Source organism: Tupaia chinensis, unplaced genomic scaffold (genome assembly GCF_000334495.1).
Source record: "Tupaia chinensis unplaced genomic scaffold, TupChi_1.0 Scaffold000427_1, whole genome shotgun sequence".
Lineage (NCBI taxonomy): Eukaryota > Metazoa > Chordata > Mammalia > Scandentia > Tupaiidae > Tupaia > Tupaia belangeri.
Window position 1 is genome coordinate 454996 of NW_006159932.1, and position 11705 is coordinate 466700.

Sequence of the window (11705 nt, forward strand, 5' to 3'; positions counted from 1 at the left end):
CACATCTTGACTCCTATATTTGCACACTTACTTTGCAGGGCTTGACTCCTGGAGCTTCCTTACATACATCACATGTATTAGTGAACCACCGCTTTGCTTCTCCCAGTCAGAGTTTATGTGTGCTCACAGATGCACATTAATTATAAAATGGAACAGCAAGCTAATTCAACACATAGTAGGAAGGTGATCGTAAAAAAGTGTTTTTTTTTTAATTTTTAGTAAATTATCTTTCTTTATTCATGATAGGGCATGTGGACATGAAAGAGTGAGAGAGAGAGGACCTTCTGCAAGCTCTGGGATGCCTTAATTTCCCTCCTCCAGCCCTTCAACCAAACAGATCTTGGGTGCTTGCTTGGGGGCCTGGTGTGTCCTGGACTGACTGGGCTGGGGATTTGAACTGCAGTCATCATGTGAGATCCTGCTTCTCCTGAGTTGCACACTACCACTGCACCATGGAGTTGGCCCAAGAAGGTGAACTTGATGCTTTATAGTCAAAATAAATGATGACCAAATATAGTAACCACAATACAAATACTTTATGGGTGATTCCCATTGTCCCTTCTTCCCTCTGTCTGTCTAGGTTTGGGCCACAATCCTGAAAGACACAATTCCCAGATGCCATAATCCCAAATGATCAAAATCCCTAAATTCCCAAAGATCAAAATCTCTAAAGTCTAAAATGCTGAAATATTCAAATCTTGAAAATATAATTCTGGAAAAAAACCATTTAAAATTCCTCATAGAGCATTTATTTATGGTTTTAAAGGGAACTTACTCGAGAAACGCATGAAAACACGACACAATACCTCATAGGCTGCTAGACGTAATAAAATAGGCTGTAATCACGTAGATGCTTTTGCAAGCATAAACATCCAGGTACACGACTGATGATATACTCCTGGCAGTCACACAGATGTAACCGTTATGAGCAGATGAACCACATTCATAAATAAACAGGTCAGAATGTGAAAGGTGTAAGCCGCAGCACTGTGCTTGGTAACTGTATGCAGTAGGCTTCGGAACTGCAGTCATCTGAAATACCCTGGCGCTGGAGGAGGGTGACCGGTATAAGTCCTGGAATCCAAAGGAGGCGAGCCTGGCGTTCTGATGTCCCAGGAAGCAGAAGAAAGTCTGTCCCGGCTCTCAGAGAGCTCCATTCACCTGTACTGGCACTCTCTGGGCATCTGGCCGAGTGGGTGGTGCCCATCCACACTGAGGGTGGATCTTGTCCACCTCTTCCACTCAGACTTGCACGGTCTTCTCCTCTGGAATCCCTCTCATAGAAAGATCAGAATAATGCTTTGCCAGGTGTCTACGCATTTGTTCATCCAGTTAAATTAACCCCCAAATTTCACCATCATAAATCTACCCTATGTCAACTTGGCACCCATATGCAACTTCCTAAACCATACTTGATTTCCAGATAAAGACAATAACAATATTCTGCCTAGCACAGTGCAACTATCCTTGTACATCCCAACTGCACTAATCCCTTTCCCAGAATTCAGCTTGCTTTCTTTTTGTTTAAAGTTCATTTATTTATTTGAGAGGTTTTTGCTATAGGGCATGTGCACTGGCCAGAAAGACAGAGAGAGGCAGAGAGACAGAAAGTGAGAAATCACCCCCCAGAGGGGATGGCCATACCACAATACCTTCTCCTCCACTCTCCTCTTGGGATCCTGGGCATGCACACACATGCACCCAGCATGAGTTTAAGCCACCAGGCCCAGAACTTGAACCATGGTCGACTACATGGGAGTACAGTGACATAACCATTATGCTACCTGCTGATCCCAAAGTTTGTTTATTTTTTAATAGAGGTTTTTGCCCTAGGGTGTGTGGCTTACAGGGGGACAGTGCTAGGGTGGGGGGAGAGAAAGAGGCGATGAGAGGGAAAGTGAGAAATCACCCTTCCCCTCTGGGATAGCCATGCTACAATCCTTTCTCCTCCTTCTCCTCCTGGGATCTTGGGTACACATGCACACACGACCAGCTTAAGTTTCAAGCCACCGGGTCTGGGACTTGAACTGTGGTTGGCCATATGGGAATCTAGCAACATAACCACTATGCCATTTGCTGACCCCTAAAGTTTATGTATTTGGGGGAGAGAGAGAGAGAGACAAGTACCCCTGACAGGGTCTTGTGCCACAACCCTCCCCCTCAGCCTTCCCAGCCACAGGGACCATGGGCATGTGCATGGGGACTCGAGCTCAGATTCCGCATATGGCGTCCAGCATTGCAGAGCATTGCACTACCACTGTGCCACGGAGGCTGCACCTGGAGTTCAGCTTTCTACCCTTTTGTACATCCTTTTCTTTTTCAGTGGAAATTGTGGTTTTCCAGATTTTGGTTTTCAGGATTTCAACATTCAGGATTTTAACTTTTTGGAATTATGATTTTTTTGAATTTTAGACATTAGAGATTTCACATGCTAGTGGTTTCGATCTTTCAGTATTTCAAGGTTTGAGATTACAGTGTTCAGGATTGCATGCTTCGGGATTATGATCAGTTCACTTCGTCCCTCTTTCTCTCTTCGTATGTGTGTTGTAGAGCTCTGACCTATAAGGTACTGAGATTACACAATGGGAGAAGAGACTGTAAGGTGATCCAGGGCAATTCTTGTCTTATCATCAAGTTCCTCTCCCAAATCCTTGACAAGAGTCCTGTGGCCTTTTGAGTGTGAGTGGTGAGGGGCCACTATCACCCCCCAGGCAGCCCATTCCCTGTGTCTATGTGTACTTGTGATTGTCAGGGTGTTCTTTCTTATCATTTGGCATAAATCCTCTGTAACTTTTGATCTATTGGTCCTGCTTCTAATTTATAAAGAATAACTTCATGTCTTCTACATAATGGTCCTTAAAATATCTGAAGTCATAGATCATGTCCCTCCGTAACCTTCTCTCTCTCTCTCTTTTTTTTTTTTTTTATAAAGAGATTTTTGCTATAGCGTGCATGTGCTTGCTGGAAAGACAGAGAGAGACAGAGAGACAGAAAGTGAGAAATCACCTCATGGGCAGATGGCCACACTGCAATCCCTTCTGTCTGTTCTCCTCTCAGGATTTTGGGCATGCACACACACTTACCCAGCATGAGTTTAAGTTGCCAGGTCTGAGACTCAAACTGTGATCGATTACATGGGAGTCCAGTGACATAACCATTACGCCATCTGCTGGTCCCAATCTTCTCTTTTTTTTTACACTAAACTCCCTCAATTTTTCTCACCTTCTTCTTTTTTTAATCACACATGTGTCTGGCATGTTTTTTAAGCTGTAGGGACTGAGATCTGAATCATAGTCAGCCATGTGGGATCTGTCTCCCTTAACCACTAGGCAACAAGCCTGGCCCATCTTGCCATTCTTTATACATCCTGACCTCTCTCCTAGACAAGTGAGAGTTTAGGGCTCTGATTCTGGTTTCTGGATTATAGTAATCCAGGAACTTGAGCTAGTAGGGATGGGGATACCAGCTGTTTTTAGGCTGCAGTTGGTGGAGTACTTGATGGGGCAACAGGCAGTGGCTCCAGAAGATTCACATTCAGAAAACTGAACAAACATTCAAACAATCAATAAATACCCTTATCCCCAACTCCAGACCCACAGCTATCAAATTTAGGTTGGCATCAGAAGCACTTAGAGGAGAACACGGACGACTGGTCTCCCTCCATCCCGAGTGTCTGATTCAGCAGGGCTCAGCTGAGACCTGAGGACCCACCTTTCTTGCAGGTCCCCTGGTGATGTTGGCATGGCTGGTGCAGGGTCACATTTGCAGAACCATGGCCCTAGTCCATGTAATGAGGCTGAGACCAGCACCAGGTGAGGAGAAAGGGCCCAAAGTGAATTGTTGGTTAATAGAAGGTCATGGCCGAGTCTAGGGTGAGGCAAGTGAGTGGCTTGATGAGGGTACAAAGTTTAAGGAGAGCTTCGCTCTCAGGGTAATGTAGGTGCAGGGCCACTCATGTGAGAGCCAGACATAGTGACTTCTGTGCCCAGCAGAGTGCTGGTGGGAATAGCTTTCATGCCGCAGTGTGAGTGTGGTAGGTAGAATGTTGGCCTTCAAAGATGTGGACCTGGTATGGACAGAGCAGACGGTTGCCAGTTCCTTCCCCATCCAGCTGACTGCTGAGAGTCTTTGCTTCTGGCATGGAAGAGTTAAGTGGTCCCTATCAGGCCTTTCTTCCAGTAATAAATGGCACAAACCAACTGAAAAACATTCTGTAAAATGCTGGGTAGTGTTATAACACAACTGCACTCAAACAAATATTTACTATTTAAATACACAAAATTCCATTTGAATCCTTAAAATAGTAGAATTGCATTTATTTTTTCAAGAGAAAGAGAAAGTACACAAAGGATGGCAGATTGTAAGAAGGCTGCAATCCATGAACCATGATCGTATCGTTTCCATCCTCAAAGGCTTTCCTGTCTCCTAGGAGACAAGCATGTAAATAAGTGATTCTCAATCACAGAACGGAGTAAGCAGAGTTCCAGAAACAGGGATACCAACGGCTTGATACAGAGTTGAGAGGAGTCCTAAAAACAGACAGTATGTTATGGATTTTGAGCTCAAAGTAAATTGGTTTAGGAATTGTCACCCTACTTCTGGGAAACATAAAAGATGCAAGTTTGGAAGTTCCAGGTGAAGAGGATGACAGGGAGAGACTGAGTCAGCGCTGCTGTTCCTAACCTCTAATGCTCGAACCTCCCACCTTCTCCACTGCTGCTGGTGGGTGCGGGAGGCATCTGCTCCCTCCCCCAGCTTCTCCTTAACATGAAAGAAATGCAGTCTCAGGTTTTTCAGAAACTTAAGAACTTAAAGCTGTCATTTATTCCATCTTCCAGTTCCAGGTAGAATTTTACTTTAATAGCCAAGGCAAGTAAGTACAGGTTGTGCATCCCTAAACCGAAAATCTGAAATCCAAAATGCTACAAAATCTGAAACTTTTTCAGCACCAACACGATGCCCCAAGTGGAAATGTCCATATTTAACCTTATGTGATGGTTTGCGGTCAAAATGCTGCAAAAGCCAAATGGTGCGTATCATTTCCTTGAGGCTATCTACATAAGACGGATATGAAACGTAAGCGAATCTCAGGTATAGATTTGGTTCCTTTCTCTAAGATATTTCCCTATGTATGTGAAAATATTCCAAAATCCCCCCTCCACACACACACACACACACACACAAATCTGAAATTCTTCTGCTCCCAAGCATTTCAGATAAGACTCTCTCAACCTTTATTGACAATACTACATTTGAAGGCCTCTAGGGAAGAAGGGTCCCAGCATTGCCTGCGAGTCACGTATTAGCGGAGCCCTCCCTTTGTCTCACCTGACTCTCATCTGAGTCTTTCTCTTTGTGCATTTCGATCAAACTACAACTCCTTAGTAAATGGGAGCAATGACAGTCACCTGGTTTTCTAGGAGTTTAAACTTTACCCCTTCATGATGCACTGGGCACTGGAGATGATCTACAGCTCATATTCTAGCAGGCGAGGATGAGCCTCAAGTCCCTCTGTAGGGGAAGAAAGAACCCTACAGCTCTTCCAGAAAAGGGAAGGCGGAAACTGAGTCAAGACCCCCAGATGCTCCAGTAAGTCTTTACATCCTATGGCAAGAAGAGTCTCTCACTTGGCGAGTGGATGGGTAACTTATTTTCAAGGCAACTTTAGGATCTAGGCACACTGTGCAACAAAAGATCTATTCCTACACTGATAAACTGGATAATCTGGCTGTTAGGAAGGAGAGGAGTTGGGTTTTAGTCCCATGTAATTTAACACAGTTTTCCCAGCGTAGACTCTAGTTTCTTTCTTTTACTTTAGATTTTTTGCCATCTGCTGTGTGTGATCACTGGAGAAAGATAGAGACAGAGACAGAGGGAAAGTGAGAAATCACCCATCCCTCCCAAGAGGATGGCCATGCCACAATCCCTTCTCCGCCATTCTCTCATTCTCCTCTTTGGATTTTGGGCATGTACACACATGTACCTGGTGTGTTTTTCAGGCCGCTGGGTTTGGGACTCACAGTGTAGAGTAGACACATGAGATCCAGCACCTTAAACACCATACCACTTGCTGGCCTCATTACTATAAAATGAGTGACAGGTAAGATATGTGTAAAGCCCCATCTAGCTCTTCCCCACCCTCAATGGTGACTGGGTTATTTATTGAGACAAGGGATACAAATTGGCATACAAATTATTAAAAATAGAATGCTCAATTTATTTATAGGTGGGCTATCAGGTACTGTATCAGGAAAATACACACACCACTTGAAATGAGGTGCTTCAGTGGGCAAGCACATGGCATAAGACCTCTGGTCCTGGGCATAGGGAAGGGCAAGAAATTGAAATGCAAAGCATCAGATTTTAGGAAAACCAGTATTATCTAGCCATTCTTTTCAAGGAAACAAAGCGTACATTTTCAATTTCTTTTTCTTTCCTTCAGCTGGAAGTACTTATGCATGAGTAAAGTGACCAAATAAGTCATTAATGGGAAAAAAAAAATTTTTTTTAAGGTGTTTCCCATGGATGCGTGTGCTCCCTGGAGACAGTGATAGGGAAAGTGAGTAATCACCCCATACAGGGGATGACCATGTCGCAATCCCTTTTCTTCCATTCTCCTCCTGGGATTTTGGGCATGCATGCACATGTGCCCAGCAAGAGTTTCATGATGTTGGATCTGGGACTTGAACCATAGTTGACCTCATTAAAGTCTAGCACCTTAACCACTATTTCACCTTATAGCCCCCAAATCCTTTCTTTTTTAAAAGAATGAGCTAACAATTAAGACTCATTTTGTAATTTGGACAAAGTGGCACTCAGATATGCATATTTTGCAATTTTAAATATGTGGATGAAATTGGAGCATCCGTGGGCTATATTTGTTACCGTAGAATACTGGCAGAGCAAGGCTTACTATCCCAAAGTGCTGGCATTGTTCTTATAGTCACAGCACAGTCTAGAAGCAAGCTTACTGTCACTCACCTAGCCAGGACCCAGCTCTGGTTCCAACACCAACATTGCTTAGACCGTATGCCAGACTTTGCTTAAGGCACAGCAGTCACTCAGGACACTTTGGGAGGACTACTGAGATGTCCCATATGCCTGAATGAACATCCAGTGCTGTGGTGTTAATGCAGACCATGCTCATGGATAATATCAGGCCGTAGGAAAACTCAAGACACATTTTTTGCATAGAAAAACAGAAAAACACACCTTAACTTTTCCAGTGACCCAATAGTATTAGAGTCATAATAATTTTTGTTACATTGTTTTATCTTGGTAAAATGATGAGCACTGTTTGTACTATGAAGACCACTTACACTATGAGATAGAAAATCAGAACTTCTGTAGACAAGATAGAACACAGAGGAAAATGTTCTGAGAAAGGGACTCCCATCCACAGCTCCAAGAAAAATGTGGTAGTGGGGTCTGGGATTCTCTCTTCCCCCACTACTTTGTCATTCAACTCTGAGAATCAAAATACCTTTCTGTGAGTGTCAAATTAGTAGAAGGAGATTGGGTTTTATTGTAAAGGCAAAGTAATTTTACTACTGTATCTTTTTTTTTTTTAATAGGTTTATGCTATAGGGTGCGTGCACTCACCAGAAAGAGAGAGAGACAGAAAGCAAGAAATCACCCCCCAGGGAGGATGGCCATGCCGCAATCCCTTCTCCTCCATTCTCCTCTCGGGATCTTGGGCACGCACGCACACGTGCCCAGTGTGAGTTTAAGCCACCGGGTCCGGGAGTTGAACTGCGGTCGACTACATGGGAGTTCAGTGACATAGCCATTACGCTAACTGCTGGTCCCACTATTGTATCTTGTAGGGTGAAAGAAATTTGAATCTACAGTTGGATCTGAATGAATCTACATAGACCTGAAAGACTCCAGTAGAAGAAATGAGCAATATTTTAAGTGTAATGTAAATTAAACCAGGCTACTTGTTGGTTTTTGTTTTACTGTATAAATAAAAACAGCCTGGATGGAAAGCCATTCAATTATGTAAATGAAAATGATAACTGAATCATTCTGGAGCTACGTGATTGAAGGATATTTCAACTTGAATCCCCCAACAGTGGGAAAAGTGTACAACCACCAGTTCTGTAACATACACTAAGAGCCACATTTATGTAGCAATGTCTAATTTCTAGTCTCATAAAGAAATGGAAGGTTTTTATTTTTTACAAGAAGGGCCATAATACTCTGTCTTAGCACATATTACAAGGGAATGATCTGCTCAGTACTCTGACATACTTAAAAAGCTTTTTGAGACATTAGATTTAATATAAAATTATTTTGAGAAGCATGGTTTATAAAATGTTACAATAGAAACGTATTAGGACAGTGTGACATTTTTGATAGACAGCAAATGTGATTCTTTTCCATTTTTAATGTCCAAGAAAAACCTACTTTAAAAATCGGTGCAGTGATAATGTCTTGCATTTGTACTTGTATTTAAGACCAAGAGAGAGGTCTAGATGGATCCCTTAAGTACTCTCATTTTAAACTGTGCAATATTCTTTAGTGCTTTTTTCTTTTTTGGGGAAAATATCAGAGGTGGTAAGAATGCCTAAGAATCCAATAAAACTTAAAATTATAAATAGAGCAGGTATATCTCAACATGGCTGAGACAGCTAATAAAAGCACACACACACACACACACACACAAACACACACACACACACATTAAAACCTCATAGCTTTGCTTCAATAGAAAAATAAAAAGAAAAGGAAATACCCAAAGCATTACTTTAATGCTTTCTTCAATGTTTTAACCCCAGTAGACCCAAAACGAGCTTAAAGAACCTAAAATAATCTCTGGAAATGATACCCTCCCTTGCTTTCAAGGAACAGTCCATAATGGGAAAATTGCTAATATTTTATGGGCTACTAATATTTAGAGTTAATCATGACCTATTCAGATTATTTTAACCCCTTATGTTTCAACAGTCATGGAAAGGAAGGTATTAGGCTGTGGGAAGTCACAATGCCTTTTTCTGTTTCCATGTAGAAATACATCATGACTTTTCCGACAACCTATAGTACGTGAATACGTCACGTACAGACAGAAGTTACATACACTCTGAGAACACTGAGAAGGACTGATACTTTATTCACGCTGCACACAACCTGGGAATACTGTTTGATGGTAAAAACACAACAGCTGGATGAAGCCATCGTTCCCCACATATTTATAGTTTGACGTGGGGCACTGGAAATCCTTGCATGTGAACTGAAAGTTCAGGTTACAGCAAAAATTCACTTTCTCTCCCTGTTGAAAGCAATCACTAACTTACCTTTTCTTAAAAAAAAAAAATCAATGGTAATATAGCAACATGACTTAATACTTTTTATCACCATGAAAAACTTGCCCCTGGGCCTCTTCTGGTACACCTCAGTGAGCTGCGGTCCTGACCTAGGAGCTTCAGGTCAGGGAATTGCTAGGCCCACCTCAGATCTCCCAGTGAACATGCCACCGCCTGGCGCAGGAGACAAAGGGATTATTCAACTTGTGTCCCAACTCCCTCCCTACAAAAAACAATTTCCCTAAGAACTGTCAACTAAAAGATGAGTTATGTAGGGGTTCACAAAACATAACAGGACATTTTCCATCATTTTGGGAACATCAAAACAAGTTTTACACATCGAAATAAATTTTAAAAGTTTCAATTGGAAATTTCAAAGATGAAAAGGTGTTCAGCAAATTCGAATGCTTTAGATCTTAAAGTGTCATTGTGCATTGTTGATTATGAAAACACTTGCCTCGTTTTTGATCTAAAATGTTAAACACTTGAATTTAATACATTTTTCTTTTGGAAATGTTCTTTGGCATTCAAGTAAAATCAATACTTTCAAATTAGTCACCTGCATCACATGGAAACGACTGCTTTAATTTCTAAATCGGCAATTAATGTAACCCAGAGATACTGATGGCCTTGATACATCATTTCGTCTTGTCATTATTCCAGAGACTGTGGAATTCAGGACTTTTCTGAGCATCATCTGACACTGTTTCTTTTTACCATGATGGTTCCTACCACAATGTCATCTAGGCTGTTCAATTATGCTGAAAAACAGCAATGTGATGAAATCAGGAAAAAAATGAAGCAACAGAAAAATTCTTTACCAGAGCTCGTAGAGTGGTCGTCGAAATGCTAGTGGTTGAGGGCGGAATCATTCACACCGGATGGTGCGGTAAGCACTGATGGATCGCACAGCACAACGGCAAGACCTAGCCGAAACTTCGCTGGGGTAACTCTGCTCTCCAAATGCAAATTACCTCATAGAAACAAACTAATCATCTGCATATAAGAGCCACAACCACCATTTCCTGCAAGTCTTCCATTGATGCATCATCGATTTCTTCTATTATATAACGCAGAGTGAATTTAGAGATGTCGTTTCTCCCCCCTGAGGTGCGTAATGCTCAAGACAATGGCTGCTTTTACAAAGAGGATAAAGGAATCCAACTTCTCTGCCATAAATCTGTGAGCCAAGGATGGGATAACATACTCTCTGCCTACCTGTTGCTCCATGTCACTCAGGGTTTGTGAGGCGGCTGCGGATTTTGCCCTCATCACTGTTGTCACCTGCACTGACCCAAGCACATGAGGAGTTCAGGGTCCCAGACTCAGGACTGCAGTGGGGGTGGCGCTGCCTGTGGCAACCCTCAGTCAGGCTCAGTGGCTGCCCCATCTAGCTCTTAAATAGACCAAGTTTCTTTAGTTTTGGAATGCAAAATGTAAAAGTTACCCTTATCTTTCTCTTTCTCAAAAGAGATTTTTGCTATAGAATACATGCACTCGCCCGAGAGACAGAAAGCAAGAAATTTCTACCCAGGAGGGATGGCCATGTCACAATCGCTTCTTCTCCATTCTCCTCTCAGGATGTTGGGCACACACACATACTCGTCCGTGTGTTTCCCTGACTCAAACCGGTGTCGACTACATGGGAATCCAACAACGTAACCATGACACCATCTGCTGGTCCCTAGCCTATTTATTTATTTACTTTTTAATTGAAAGGTTGTGTGCACTTCCAGAGAGAATCACAGGGATGGAGCAGCACTGGAGAGAAGGCACCCCCCAAAGGATCGTGGTAATGCCGTAGTCCCTTCTCCATTTCTGCATCTTGTTGGGATTTTGGGCATGCATGTACATGGGCCTGGCATGTTTTACAAGCTGCTGGGGCCAGGATTCAAACCATGGTCAGCCATGTGGAGTCTAGTTTCTTTTTCTAGGCTATGAGGCTAGTCCCAGAGCTATTCTAATTGTATTTTACGTATTAGTTAAGCTGCTTAGATTTCATTTGGTCTCTGTACAAGACGAAGGAACATTACACATCAAAAGCTTTGCCATAGCCCTTCTGCCCCAAGATGTTCTTTTGTCCATCAGATCGTGTATTCCAGTGTTGCCACACAACTGGGCCTGCCACTGCACGTCACAGGCTAATTTGTTCTAGTCCCATCGAGTTCATAGCCCTGTGGATAACTTTTCCTACAGGCTCAGGCTGATCAATGGGCAATTCCAACAAGGAACTAGAGGTAGAGAGGGTCAGCAGAAGCAGATGAATGAATATTACCTGGAAATACGAACTAAATTCAAACCAGAAAATATAAACTTCTTTTCAGGAAAATACATAGCCATAGTGAATTTACAGAGTGCAAATACCAAAAGGACTGAGGAAGAGAGGTCTGATGACAAGAA

General features: G+C 42.5%; 1 pseudogene; it reads right to left on the reverse strand.

The window, feature by feature from the left end:
* Positions 1 to 9998: 9998 nt before the first annotated feature.
* On the reverse strand, positions 9999 to 11390 carry LOC102480444 (protein FAM8A1 pseudogene; annotated as a pseudogene).
* Positions 11391 to 11705: the final 315 nt, after the last annotated feature.